The 14,402-nt window shown below is 47.8% G+C and overlaps 1 non-coding gene across 1 annotated transcript; it reads left to right on the top strand.

The window, feature by feature from the left end:
• Positions 1-12,738: 12,738 nt before the first annotated feature.
• On the top strand, positions 12,739-12,902 carry LOC137326041 (U1 spliceosomal RNA). The gene has a single exon (XR_010964067.1). It is a non-coding gene; the product is annotated as a U1 spliceosomal RNA (small nuclear RNA).
• The last annotated feature ends 1,500 nt before the right edge of the window (positions 12,903-14,402 follow it).

Genomic DNA, 14,402 nt, shown 5'->3' with positions numbered 1-14,402 from the left:
CCTGCGGACACGGTCCATTTTTGATCTCCAGACAAAGTGGAAGATGGCTCGGGTGACTGTCGCGGCGCAGGAGCGAGGTATGGGCCAGACCTGCGCCACGTACAGCAACACCGAGAGCACCTCGCACCTGATGACCAGGTTCTTGCCCACGATCGAGAGGGATCGTTGATCCCACAGTCCCAGTTTCTGCTTAACCTTGGAGATACGCTCCTCCCAGTTTTTGGTGCACGCCCCGGCCCCCCCAAACCAGATCCCCAGCACCTTCAGGTGATCCGACCTGACGGTGAAGGGGACAAAGGATCGGTCGGTCCAGTTCCCAAAGAACATGGCCTCGCTCTTGCTACGATTTACCCTGGCCCCCGAGGCCAGTTCGAACTGGTCGCAGATGCTCATCAATCTGCGGACCGACAGCTGATCCGAGCAAAAGACGGCGACGTCATCCATGTACAGGGAGGCCTTGACCTGAGTGCCTCCGCTGCCTGGGATCGTCACCCCTCTTATGCCCGCATCCCTCCTGATGGACTCGGCAAAGGGTTCGATGCAACACACGAACAAGACGGAGGAGAGAGGACAGCCCTGCCTGACTCCAGATTTGATCGGAAAGCTTTCTGATTCCCACCCGTTGATTGAAACTGCGCTACTGATGTTTGTGTAGAGCAGTTGGATCCAATTGCGGATTCCCTCCCCAAACCCCATTTTGGAGAGCACGTCCATCATGTACGTGTGGGATATTCTGTCAAAGGCCTTCTCCTGGTCCAGGCTGATCAGGCAGGTGTTCACCCCCCTGTCCTGTACGTAGGCAATCGTATCCCTGAGTAGCGCCAGGCTATCAGAGATCTTCCTGCCGGGTACGGCGCAGGTCTGATCGGGGTGGATCACCACCTCCAGGGCTGACTTGACCCGATTGGCGATGACCTTGGACAGAATTTTGTAGTCCACGTTAAGTAGTGAGATGGGTCGCCAATTTTTGATTTCTTCCCTCTCCCCCTTCTGCTTGTAGATGAGGGTGATGATGCCTTTCCTCATGGAGTCTGACATGCTGCCTGCCAGAAGCATACCCCCGTACACTTCCAGCAGGTCTGGGCCTATCCAGTCCCACAGAGCCGAGTACAACTCCATCGGTAAGCCGTCGCTTCCGGGAGTCTTACTCTTCTTGAAGGATCGGACGGCCTTTGTCAGTTCGTCCAGAGTTAGCGGGTGATCCAGACTCTCCCGCTTGCTGTCGTCTAGAACCTCCGTGATAGACGACAAGAAGGAGTGGGAGGCCGCGCTGTCTGTGGGCTTCGCGTTGTACAGTCCGGCATAAAAGGATTTGCAGATCCTCAGTATGTCGGGCTGCGAGGACGTGACCGAGCCGTTCTCTTCCTTCAGGCTGCTGATCACAGAGCTCTCTCTCTGCACCTTTTGGAAGAAGAAGCGCGAGCAAGTCTCGTCCTGCTCCACGGAGCGGACTCTGGACCGGAAGATGATCTTGGAGGCCTCGGAGGCAAAGAGCGAGGCTTGCTGGTCCTTCACCTCTCTGAGTTCCTCCCCGACATCGATCCCCATCGACTGCAGCAGGAGAAGATTCTGCATGCTTTTCTGGAGTCGGGACGTTTCCCTCTGCCTCTCTCTCGCCTTCTGAACACCTTTGAGGATGAAGAACCTCTTGATGTTCGCCTTGATGGCTTCCCACCAGTGCACTGGGGAGTCAAAGAGGGGCTTTACGGTTCTCCAACCTTTGTAATCCCTCGTCAGTTCCTCAATGTTTCCCGGGGTCAACAGTTTCACGTTCAGCTTCCATGTCCCCATGTGATAGACACCGACAGAGGGAGATAAATAAAGGTGAGACTCAGTACAGTACTACAGAGAGACACCAGCAGAGAGGGATAATGTGTGACTGAGTACAGTGAGTAATAGAGACAAACCAACAGAGGGAGTTAGTTCAAAGTGAGACTCAGTACAGTGAGTGACACACAGAGACACCAAGAGGGGCGACAGATAAAGGTGAGACTGAGTACAGGAGGTGATAGAGGGAGATAGATAAAGGTGTGACTCAGTACAGTAATTGAAACAGACACCAACAGAGAGAGATAGATAAAGGTGTGAGTGATACAGAGGGAGATAGATCCAGTTGTGTATTGGTAAATATAAAGACACAGAAAGGGAAGAGTTTGATCACGGTCCTGACCATTCCACCTGTTTAAATGAGGGGTGATGCAGTGCAGTGAACGGATCTGCACTGTTCTGTGTGATACATGTAGAAAATGAAAGTGTTCAGTAAAAACAGGTTGAGGCACAGTGACTCCCACAGACGGACAGCGAGAGCGAGACAAACAATGCTTGAAGCACATGCTTCAAGTGCAGAGGACTTCTGCACACAGATGTCTTTGTGAATGGAAATCCGTTTCCAGTGGTGTGCCACAGGGCTCAGTGTTGGGTCCCTTGCTGTTTGTGGTACATATTAATGATTTGGACTTGAATGTAAGGGGCATGATTGGCAAATTTGCAGACGACACAAAAATTGGCCGTGTAGTTGATAGTGAAGAGGATAGCTGTAGACTCCAAGAAAATATCAATGGTTTGGTGGAGTGGGCGGAAAAGTGGCAAATGGAGTTCAACCCGGAGAAGTGTGAGGTAATGCACTTAGGGAGGGCAAACAGTAAACGGGAACACGCAGTAAATGGGAATATATTGAGAGGGGTCGAGGAAGTGAGAGATCTTGGAGTGCGTGTGCACAGGTCCCTGAAGGTGGCAGTACAGGTAGATAAGGTTGTGAAGAAGGCATATGGAATGCTCTCCATTATTAGCCGAGGTATAGAATAAAAAGCAGGGATGTAATGATGGAACTGTATAAAATGCTGGTAAGGCCACAGCTGGAGTATTGAGCGCAGTTCTGGTCACCACATTACAGGAAGGATGTAATTGCTGTGGAGAGAGTGCAAAGAAGTATTACAAGAATGTTGTCAGGGCTTGAAAATTGCAGCTATGAGGAGAGATTGGATAGGCTGGGGTTGTTTTCCTTGGAGCAGAGGAGGCTGAGGGGAGACTTGATTGAGGTGTACAAAATTATGTGGGGCCCAGATAGAGTAGACAGGAAGTACCTGTTTCCCCTAGCGGAGAGTTCAAGAACTAGAGGACATTGATTTAAGATGATTGGCGGAAGGATTAGAGGGGACATGAGGAAAAACTTTTTTACCCAGAGGGTGGTGGGTGTTTGGAATTCACTGCCCGAATTGGTGGGAGAGGCAGGGACCCTCAACTCTTTTAAAAAGTACCTGGACCTGCACCTAAAGTGCTGTAAGCTGCAGGGCTACAGACCGGATGCTGGAAGGTGGGATTAGAATGGGCACCTGGTTGTTCTTCGAGCCGGTGCGGACACGATGGGCCGAATGGCCCCTTCTGTGCTGTATCTTTTCCATGGTTCTATTGATGTCACAATGGGAAATGGCTGGGGATGTCAGGATTACAGGAGGAGGAGGTGCTTAAAAGATTGGCGATGCTCAAAGTAGAAAAGTCACCCGGTCCAGATGGGATGCATCCTCGGTTATTGAGGGAAGTAAGGGTGGAAATTGCGTTGGGTCTGGCCACAATCTTCCAATCCTCCTTTAGATATGGGGATGGTGCCGGAGGACTGGAGGATTGCAAATGTTATACCCCTGTTCAAAAAAGGGAGAGGGATAAACCCAGCAATTGCAGTCAGCCGAACGTCGGTGGTGGGGAAACTTTTAGAGACAACAATCCGGGACAAAATGAATCAGCAGAAGAGCCAGAGGTGACGAGAGGAAACATTTTTTAATGCAGTGAGTTGTAATGATCTGGAATGCACTGCCTGAAAGGGTGGTGGAAGCAGATTCAATAGTAACTTTCAACAGAGAATTAGATAAACACTTGAAGGGAAATAACTTACAGGGCTGTGGGGAAAGAGCAGAGGGAGTGGGATTAATTGGATAGTTCTTTCAAAGAGCCAGCACAGGCACGAGGGGCTGAATGGCCACCTCATGTGCTGTATCTACTATAATACAAAGGGAACAGGGGGAGATGGAGAGACAAGAGCAGAGGGAAAAGCAGAAAGTGGATGGATACTTCAAAGGAAAAATTTGTCTACGGTGAATTAGCTGGGGAGTGGGACTAATTGGACAGCTCTTTCAAAGAGCCGGCACCGGCTCGATGGGCCCAATGGGCTCCTTCTGTGCTGTTTGATTCTGATTCTATAACAGATGGGGAACAGGGAAAGAGCAACCAAAAAGCAGACGGGTAACAGACAAAGAAGCAGCAGGTTAAAATAAAGCAAGGAACATTGAAATGAGACAATTGAGGTGATTGTAATGAAAGGAAGATCCTTCTTTTCATTAATGCTCCAGTGAGCAATGGAGCTTTGGAGGTGAGTGAGGGCTCCCCTCAGTTTCAGCTCACTGACTCTGTGCACAATGGTTAACAGGGCCCTGGCCTCCACAGGTAGTAGGCCTTATTCCTGGCTCCCAGCAGGAGGACTCACCTCACACAGGCCCAGGAAGGAACCACCTGGGTCACTGCACCAAGACAGAAGGCCCTCCCCCCTCACAGACAGACTCACCTTGGACTCTTCCACAGAAGGGGGCTGGGTTTGAGACAGAGAAAGCAGTTACCTGGTAGGTTGGGGGCTTTGGACTGGGAGGAGAAGACTTTTGACTGACAAGCTTCTGCTCCATCAGGGGAGGCAGATGCACTGGCCCCTCTCTCTCTTACTCCTGGGATGTGCTACTGTAGGCAGGTTGGTGAGTATTACTCTTGATCTCTGTCTTGCTGCACAGGTAATGAAAGTGTATTGGAGGATGGTGTGTGGGAGACCTCTTGCTCTGTGGATTTTTACTGATGTTTTGAATGTGGATTTTTACTGATGGAATCATAGAACCTTACAGCACAGAAAGATTTAAATGACAAGTGATGCCTGTACAAGTAATGAAAGTATATTGTAGGACAGTGCAAGTGTCTCTCTATCTTTAAACTCTTGGGTTAAATTTGTTAACTCCTGAAAACAGGTGCTGGGATCGCGGTCGGTGATTAACCTTCGCCTGTTGTTTGCGATGCAGGCAGCACGTAACATTCGTGCCACCTGATGATTTATGATTACAGTGAGTCCCCATCCCTGATTCAAAATTAGTTTCCTTGGGATGTCCAGCACGCTATCCTCTTCCTCTACTGTAAATACTGACGCAAAGTAATTAATGTAGTAAAAACAGGCTGAGGTACAGTGACTACCACAGACAGAGACAGTGAGAGAGACAAACATTGCTTGAAGCACAGACACAGAGACCTGTACACACGGACTGCACAGTGTCACAGGGGGAAATGGAAGCAAACGTCGTGATTATAAAGGGAACGGGGGGAGACGGAGAAAAAGAGCAGAGGGAAAAGCAGAAAGTGGATGTCGACTTCGAAAGGAAAAATTTGCAGGGCTACGGGGAATTAGCAGGGAGTGGGATTAATTGGATAGATCTTTCAAAGAGTCAGCCCAATGGCCTCCTTCTGTGCTGTTTGATTCTATGACCGATAGGGAACAGGGAAAAAGCAATCAAAAAGCAGATGGATAACAGACAAAGAAGTGATGTGGAGATGCCGGTGATGGACTGGGGTTGACAATTGTAAACAATTTTACAACACCAAGTTATAGTCCAGCAATTTTATTTTAAATTCACAAGCTTTCGGAGATTTTCTCCTTCCTCAGGCAAATGTTTCAAGAGCTCCTTGAAGCCTACGCATTTATACATATAGAACAATACATGGTGTTTACAGACTGCCCCTGCAACTGCCCGTTGCCAAGGCAATCACCATGTTCAGACAGGGAAAAAAAACAGAGAAAAAAAACACAGAGAGAGGCAGAAACATCCGGAAGGCAGAGAGAGCCAGCAAATGACCCATTATATTAAAAACAGATAACATTTGTTCGCTGGTGGGGTAACGTGTAGCGTGACATGAACCCAAGATCCCGGTTGAGGCCGTCCTCATGGGTGCGGAACTTGGCTATCAATTTCTGCTCGACGATTTTGCGTTGTCGTGTGTCTCGAAGGCCGCCTTGGAGTACGCTTACCCGAAGGTCGGTGGATGAATGTCCATGACTGCTGAAGTGTTCCCCGACTGGGAGGGAACCCTCCTGTTTGGCGATTGTTGCGCGGTTGACACCAGTCGGGGAACACTTCAACATCGTCGAGCAGAAATTGATAGCCAAGTTCCGCACCCATGAGGACGGCCTCAACCGGGATCTTGGGTTCATGTCACGCTACACGTTACCCCACCAGCGAACAAATGTTATCTGTTTTTAATATAATGGGTCATTTGCTGGCTCTCTCTGCCTTCCGGATGTTTCTGCCTCTTTCTGTGTTTTTTTTCTCTGTTTTTTTTCCCTGTTTGTTTTTTTGTTGAATGTGTATTCGGGGGTTCTGCAGGTGACACCTCTCTGTCTGAACACGGTGATTGCCTTGGCAACGGGCAGTTGCAGGGGCAGTCTGTAAACACCATGTATTGTTCTATATGTATAAATGCGTAGGCTTCAAGGAGCTCTTGAAACATTTGCCTGAGGAAGGAGAAAATCTCCGAGACAAAGAAGTAGCAGGTTAAAATAAAAGAAAGGAAACTTTTGAAATCAGACAATTGAGGTGAGTTTAATGAAAAGAAGGTGTGAGCAAAGGAGCTTTGCAGGTGATTGAGGGCTCCGTTCAGTTCATTTGCTCACTGCCTGTCTGCACACAATGGTGAAAAGAGCTCTGTCCTCTCCAGGTAGCAGACCTTAGACCTGGCTCCCAGCAGGAGGTCTCACCTCACACAGCTCCGGGAAGGAACAATCTGGGTCACTGCACCAAGACAAAATGCCCTCCCCCCTCACAGACCGACTCAACTTGGACCTTTCCACAGCAGGGGGCTGTTTGAGACAGAGAAAGCAGTTAGCTGGTAGGATAGGGGCTTTGGACTGGGAGGAGAGGACTTTTGACTGACAAGCTTCTGTTATATCAGGGCAGGTAGGTGCACTGACCCCTCTCTCTCTCACTCTTTCTCCTGGGATGTGTTATTGAAGACGGACTGGTGAGTGTAAGCATGTTTAAACTCTTGGTCCCTGTCTCACTGTACAGGTAATGAAAGTGTATTGTAGGATGGTGCGTGCGGGACTCCTTGCTCTAACAGTGATTGAGTGTGTGCGAGACTCCTTGCTCTGTGGATCTTGACCGGAGATGTGTGTGTGGATTTTGACTGATGGAATCGTAGAATCTTATTGGACAGGAGGATTTAAATAACAGGTGATGCAGTGCTCTGAGGAGAAGGGATCTGCACTGTTCTGTGTGGTACAAATGGAGAATAAGAGAGTTCAATAAAAATCCTGGGATGTGCTATTGCAGGCGGGTTGGTGAGTATTAGTGTGTTTAAACTCTGATCTCGGTCTCGCTGCACAGATAATGAAAGTATATTGTAGGATGGTGTGTGCGAGACTCCTTGCTCTGTATTTTTACTGATGAATGTGGATTTTCACTGATGTGAGTGTGGAGATTTACTGATGATGTGAGTGTGGAGATTGAGCACAGAGTTTGGGAAAGGCAGAGAGTGAGCCTCGAACGGAGTGAACACATTCAACTGGGAAATTGGTGCATGTGGGAATTAGGTGCAGAGGGGGAAGGAGGTGCTAAGTGATTTAAACCCAAGAACTGCAGATGTTGACTGAGCGGAGCATAAAGGGAGACGCAGGAGGAATCAAAACAAGGCAAGGAGGCGCGCCGAGGGCAGGTCAGTCAGTATTTAGTTCATTGGTTAGTGTTTTTTAGTGGTTGGTTCGTGTTTTACTGTCTGATAAACAGTAAAGTGCCTTAAAGCTAAAGAAACAGTTTCCATGGCAGGACAGCTGGGGCCCGTCCCATGCACATCCTGTGCCATGTGGGAACTCCAGAACGCACTTTGTGTCCTGGAAAACCACATGTACAGGAAGTGCCGCCATCTGCTGGAGTTCAAGCTCAGGGCTTCTGAGTTTGAGGGGCGGCTGGCGTCACTACAGTGAATGCGGGAAGCTGAGAGTTTTGTGGATCGCACGTTTCAGGAGGTGGTCACCCCCCAGCTGCAGAGAGTTCAGGTGGAGAGGGAGTGGGTGTCCACCGGACAGACAAGCAGGAACAGGCAGGCCGTGCAGGAGTCCCCTGGGAGTGTGGCACTCACAAATTGGTATTCAGTGTTGAGTCCCAGTGAGGGTGTTGACACCATGGGGGAGTGCAGTCTGGAGCAAATCCACGGCACCGTGGGAGACTCGGCTGCACAGGGTCGGGGGGAGGGGGGGTACAAGAAATGCAGCTGTTATAGAGGATTCGAAAGTCCGGGGGATAGACAGGCATTTCTGCAACCGGCGACGTGAGTCCCACATGGTGTGTTGCCTCCCTGGTGCCAGGGTAAAGGACATCACTGAGAGGGTGCGGAACATTTTGAGGGGGGGCAGGGGAACAGCCAGAAGTCGTGGTCGATGTGGGAACCAATGACATAGGAAGAAAAGGGGTTGAGGTTCTGCAGCGTTTCAGGAGCTAGGGAGGAAGTTAAAAAGCAGGACCTCAAAGATAGTAATTTCTGGATTACTCCCAGTGTCTCGTGCTGGTGAGTGTAGGAATAGTAGGATAAGACAAGTTAATGCGTGGCTGGAGCAATGGTGCAGGAGAGAGGGCTTCAGGTTCCTGGGGCATTGGGACCAGTTCTGTCGGAGGGATCTGTTCAAGATGGACGGGTGACACCTCAACAGAACTGGGACCAGTGTCCTCATGGGGAGCTTAACTCGTGCTGTGGGGGAGGGTTAATATAATATAATTTGAATATAATGTGGGAAAATGTGAAGTCATCCACTTTGGGAGGAAAAATAAAAAAGCAAAATATTATTTGAATGGAGAAATACTACAAAATGCTGTGGTACAGTGGGATCTGGGTGTCCTCGTACATGACACACAAAAAGTCAACATACAGGTGCAGCAGGTAATCCGGAAGGCAAACGGACTATTGGCCTTTATTTCTCGGGGGATGGAGTATAAAAGCAGGGAAGTCATGCTACAACTGTACAGGGTGCTGGTGAGACCACACCTGGAGTACTGCATACAGTTCTGGTGCCCTTATTTAATGAAGGACATACTTGCATTGGAGGCAGTTCAGAGAAGGTTCACGAGGTTGATTCCGGGTATGGAAGGGTTGTCTTATGAGGAAAAATTGAACAGGTTGGGTCTATACTCATTGGAATTCAGAAGAATGAGAGGAGATCTTCTTGAAACATACAAGATTCTGAGGGGACTCGATAGGGTAGATGCTGAGAGGATGTTACCCCTCATGGGGGAATCTAAAACCAGGGGGCATAGTCTCAGAATAAGGGGTGACCGGTTTAGACTGAAATGAAGTGGAATTTCTTCTCCCAGAGGATCGTGAATCTTTGGAATTCTTTACCCCAAAAAGCTGTGGAGGCTGAGTCATTGAATACATTCAAGGCTGAGTCAGACAAATTTTTAATCAGCAAGGGAGTCAAAGGATATGGGGAAAGGGCGGGAAAGTGGAGTTGAGGTAAAAATCAGATCAGGCATGGTCTCATTAAATGGTGGAGTCGGCTCGAGGGGCCGAATGGCCTACTCCTGCTCCTATCTCGATGGTCTTATGGTGAAAACTAATTTGGCAGGGGAATGGACACCAGGAGGAAATACTTGAGGGGCGAAACAAGATGCTCAGAGGACTGGGAGGGACACGTAGCACTAGATTAAAGAATAGTTCAGAAATAGGGATCAGTCAGGGGGAAAATGCGAGGCAGTTTAAGATGAGATTGTGGGAGTACCTTCATCACACGGACTGCAGCGGTTCAAGAAGGCGGCTCACCACCACCAGCAACACCCACATTCCATGAACGAATCAGAAAAAAGATTGGAGTGCATTTGCGTAAATTCACGTAGTGTGGTAAATAAGGTTGGTGAGCTGCAGGCTCAAGTCGCCACATGGGACAATGATATCGTGGCAATAACAGAGACCTGGCTCAAAGAAGGGGAGGATTACGTACTTAATATTCCTGGCTACAAGGTATTCAGGAGAAAGAGGGAAGGATAGAAAGGAGGGGGGACTAGCAGTGTTGATCAAAGAAACTGTTATAGCACTGGAAAGGGATGATGTTGTTGAGGGGTCAAAGACAGAATCTATTTGGTTCGAATTAAGGGACAATAGAGGAACTATTATGTTACTGGGTGTACACTACAGGCCACCAAATAGTGGGGAGGAGAGAGAGGAGAACATTTGCAGGCAAATTACAGAAAGATGCAAGAACTATAGGGCAGTAATAATGGGGGACTTCAATTATCCTAATATAGATTGGGATAGTAACAGTATAAAGGGCAAAGAGGGGGAGGAATTCCTGAAATGTGTTCCAGAGAGCTTTCTGGAACAGTGTGTTTCCAGCCCAACCAGGAAGGAAACAGTGCTGGACCTAGTTCTGGGGAATGAAGTGGGGCAGGTAGAGCATGTTTCAGTGGGGGAGCATTTGGGGAACAGTGATCATAATGTCATTAGGTTTAGAATAGTAATGGAAAAGGACAAGGAACAATCAAATGTGAAAATGCTTAACTGGAGAAGGGCAAATTTCAGTCAGTTAAAAGAGATCATGCCCAGGTGGAGTGGAATCAAAAATCGGCAGGCAAAACGGTAATTGAACGATGGGAGGCCAGTAAGGAGAAGTCTGTTCGAGTGCAGAGTAGACACATCCCAATGAGGGGAAAAGGGCGTTACAAAGCTAGAGCTCCCTGAATGACTAAAGATATCGAGATTAAAATGAAACATAAAAAGGAGGCTTATGATGAATGTAAGGTTCATAATACAGTAGAGAACCAGGCTGAATAATGGAAGTACAGTGGAGACCTTGTTTAAAATAAAGGGAATAATAGGGGCAAAGAGAGAGGATGAGAATAGATTAGAGGCTAATATAAAAGGGAACCCAAAAGTCTTTCATAAACACACGAATAGTAAAAGGGTAGTCAAAGGAGATCTTCTTGTGCAGGCAGAGGATATGGCTGAGGTACTAAATGAATACTTTGCATCGGTCTTCACTGGAGAAGAGGATGCTGCCATTGTACCAGTAAAGGAGGAGGTGGTAGTGATGTTGGACAGGATAAAAATAGATAAAGAGGAGATACTTAAAAGATTGGCAGGGCTCAAAGTAGAAAAGTCACCTGGTCCAGATGGGATGCAATCCAGGTTACTGAGGGAAGTAAGGGTAGAAATTACAGAGGCTCTGGCCACAATCTTCTAATCCTCCTTCGATACGGGGATGGTGCTGGAGGATTGCAAATGTTACACCCCTGTTCAAAAAAGGGGCAAGGTATAAACCCGGCAATTCCAGGCAGTCAGCCCAACATCGGTGGTGAGGAAACTTTGAGGCAAAAATCCAGACAAAATTAATTGGCACTTGGAAGAGTATGGGCTAATAAATGAAAGTCAGCGTGGATTTGTTAAAGGAAAATCGAGTTTGACTAACTTGATTGAGTTCTTTGATGAAGTAACGGAGAGGGTTGATATTGTGTTTATGGACTTTAAAAGGCAATTGATAAAGTACCGCATAATAGACTTGTTCGCAAAATTAAAGCCCATGCGATTAAAAAGACAGTGGCAGCATGGATATAAACTTGGCTATGGGATAGAAAGCAGAGAGTACTGGTGACCGGTTATTTTTCAGACTGGAGGGAAGTATAGAGTGGTGTTCCCCAGGGGTCAGTATTAGGACCACTGCTATTTTTAATATATATTAGTGACCTGGACTTGGATCTAGAGGGTATAATTTCAAAGTTTGCAGATGACACAAAACTCGGAAAAGTAGTAAACAATGTGGAGGATAGTAACAGACTTCAGGGGGACGGAGACAGACTGGTGAAATGGGCAGACACATGGCAGTGAAATTTACTGCAGAGAAGTGTGAAGTGATGCATTTTGGTAAGAAGAATAAGGAGAGGCAATATAAACTAAATGGTACAATTTTAAAGGGGGTGCAGGAACAGAGAGAACTGGGGGTGTATATACATTAACCTTTGAAGGTGACAGGACAAGTTGAGAAGGCTCTTAATCAAGTCCAGGATCCCATATGCTTTATTAAGAGCATAGAGTACAAAAGCAAGGAAGTTAAGTTAAACCTTTATAAAACACTGGTTAGGCCTCAACTGGAGTATTGTGTTCAATTCTGGGCACCGCACTTCAGGAAGGATGGAAAGGCCTTAGGGTTCAAAAGAGATTTACTAGAATGGAACCAGGGATGAGGGACTTCAGTGATGTGGAGAGACTGAAGAAGCTTGGGTTGTTCTCCTTGGAGCAGAGAAGGCGAAGGGGAGATTTGTTAGAGGTGCTCAATATCATGAACGGTTTTGACAGAGTAAATATGAGAAACTGTTTCCAGAGGCAGAAGGGTCAGTCACGAGTGGGTACAGAGATAAAATGATTGGCAAAAGAACCAGAGGCGACATGAGGAAACATTTTTTTATGCAGCCAGTTGTAATGATCTGGAATACACTGCCTGAAAGGGTGGATGAAGCAGATTCAATTGTAACTTTCAAAAGGGAATTGGATAAATACTTGACTTGGAAAAAAATTGACAGGGCCATGGGGAAAGACCACTGCATCGCTGCAGTATTTTCTCTGAGTATGTTATCGGATACATGTTACAATACAGGAGCAAAATTAATCTCTGAGCATTAGCACATTGTGAGTGAAGAGGCAGTGAATGCTGTCAAGTGGCACTGTGTGGAGACATAAGGCATACTTACCTGGCAGGGGAGAATCTGTGATCCTGAAGGTGGATCTCCCAGGATGAGGCTAGCCCATTGCACGCGGGGTGCGCTGACGCCTGCGATGTCCCCAAATGCGGGATACTTAACTGCAAAATTTGTGGTAGTGGGGGACTGCGTTCGCGCTCTCCCCTGCATTGAAACTAAAAGTTTGATTTTCGATCCAGTCGTCCACCAATCGGATGGGAGGTGTTGTGTGTGTGTGTTGTGTGTGTGTGTGTGTGTGTGTGTACGTTGTGTCAGTCAGTGAGTCTCTCTCTCACTCAGAGGCTGCTGTGGAGGGAAAGCTTTTTAAAAAGAACTTTCATATTGAAAGAAAGATATGTCTCAAGCTGCTGGGCCCTGTCCATTGTCACATTAATGGCAGGGCGGGGCAGGACTGCTTTGACCAGGAGACCTGTTTTCTGGGTCGGAGGTGTGACATTCCAGTGGACCTGCTTTGTGCTGATTTCCCTCCCTCCCGTCCTTCTGAACACCTTTGCCGTTTTATCGAGGGCCAAAAGCCTGTGAAAGGGAAGGACCGGCCGGCCGTTTCCCTGCTGGTCGGTGCTGCCATTGGGGCCGGCGTGCATGTTCTCAGCCTCATGTACAGGTTCCTCAGGGAGGTCGAGGCAGGTCTAGTGGTTAGGACTGTAGGGTGCTTTGGGGTTGTTCTCACCCTATTGATCGGTGCAGATATCTGGTCCCCGGTCTAGCCAAGGAACACTTATACCTCACGGACCGGGGGTTCAGGAAGACAGGACTTTTGCTAACGCACCCGGTGATGGATCACGTAGCCGAATAGCACAGAGAACACACAAACTCGGTGTTTGAATTTAATTGGAATGTTGGTTTTATTATTCCATCTACACGAAGAAAATAACGATAAAAACGGTCCTACACAGTACATTGAGTTACACACACCCACTACAGTACCTTATCCCGCTGAACAATATGAAAGTTCTTTTTAAAAAGCTTTCCCTCCACAGCAGCCTCTGAGTGAGAGAGAGGCTGGTGGGGACCCTGGAGACACCTATCACACACACACACACACGTATGGTTGGGGCTCACCATTCCTTTGCACTCTTCGGTCTGGCTGACCGGTTCTCTCACATTGGTTTCGTTGGAAGCTGCTCTCCTCCCTGGAGAGCTCAGGTGAAAAAAAAGAGCGAGCAGGAACTAAGAGAGAGAGAGAGAGAGAAAGAGCTGGAAAAGGGATAAGAGCTAAGAAGCAAGAGAGCAAGAACCAGAGACAGCAAACAAGCGCAAAAAACAAGAGACCAAAAGCAAGAGAGCAAACAAGAGAGAGAGAGGTTTCGAACTTCCACTAAAAGACCCTTCTCTTACAATAGTTTTCGTTGTTAAATGAGGCCCTTCCATGTCTGTTTAACAGTTCTTACAAAGTCGTTAAGAGTCTTTAATGGTTTTTGATGGTCTCTCATCATGTTGCAATTGCTTCTCTCGATGGGCCATTGTTCTTCGAATTCATTCCGATCGTCGAGCACTTGCCACACAAGGCTCCCTTTTCACCCCACGTCCTCGCTGTCGATTTGGTTTTGCATCAGAACCGAGGCATGGCTCCGCCATGTCTGGAGCAGTTGCCTCTCTCAATGACCGACTGCCTCTCGAATTAGTGCTGATCGTTGACCACCTGCT

The sequence above is a fragment of the Heptranchias perlo genome, chromosome 9 (assembly GCF_035084215.1).
Source record: "Heptranchias perlo isolate sHepPer1 chromosome 9, sHepPer1.hap1, whole genome shotgun sequence".
NCBI lineage: Eukaryota > Metazoa > Chordata > Chondrichthyes > Hexanchiformes > Hexanchidae > Heptranchias > Heptranchias perlo.
Note: the sequence above shows the minus strand (reverse complement) of the source record. Positions and strands in the feature narration are given on the sequence as shown.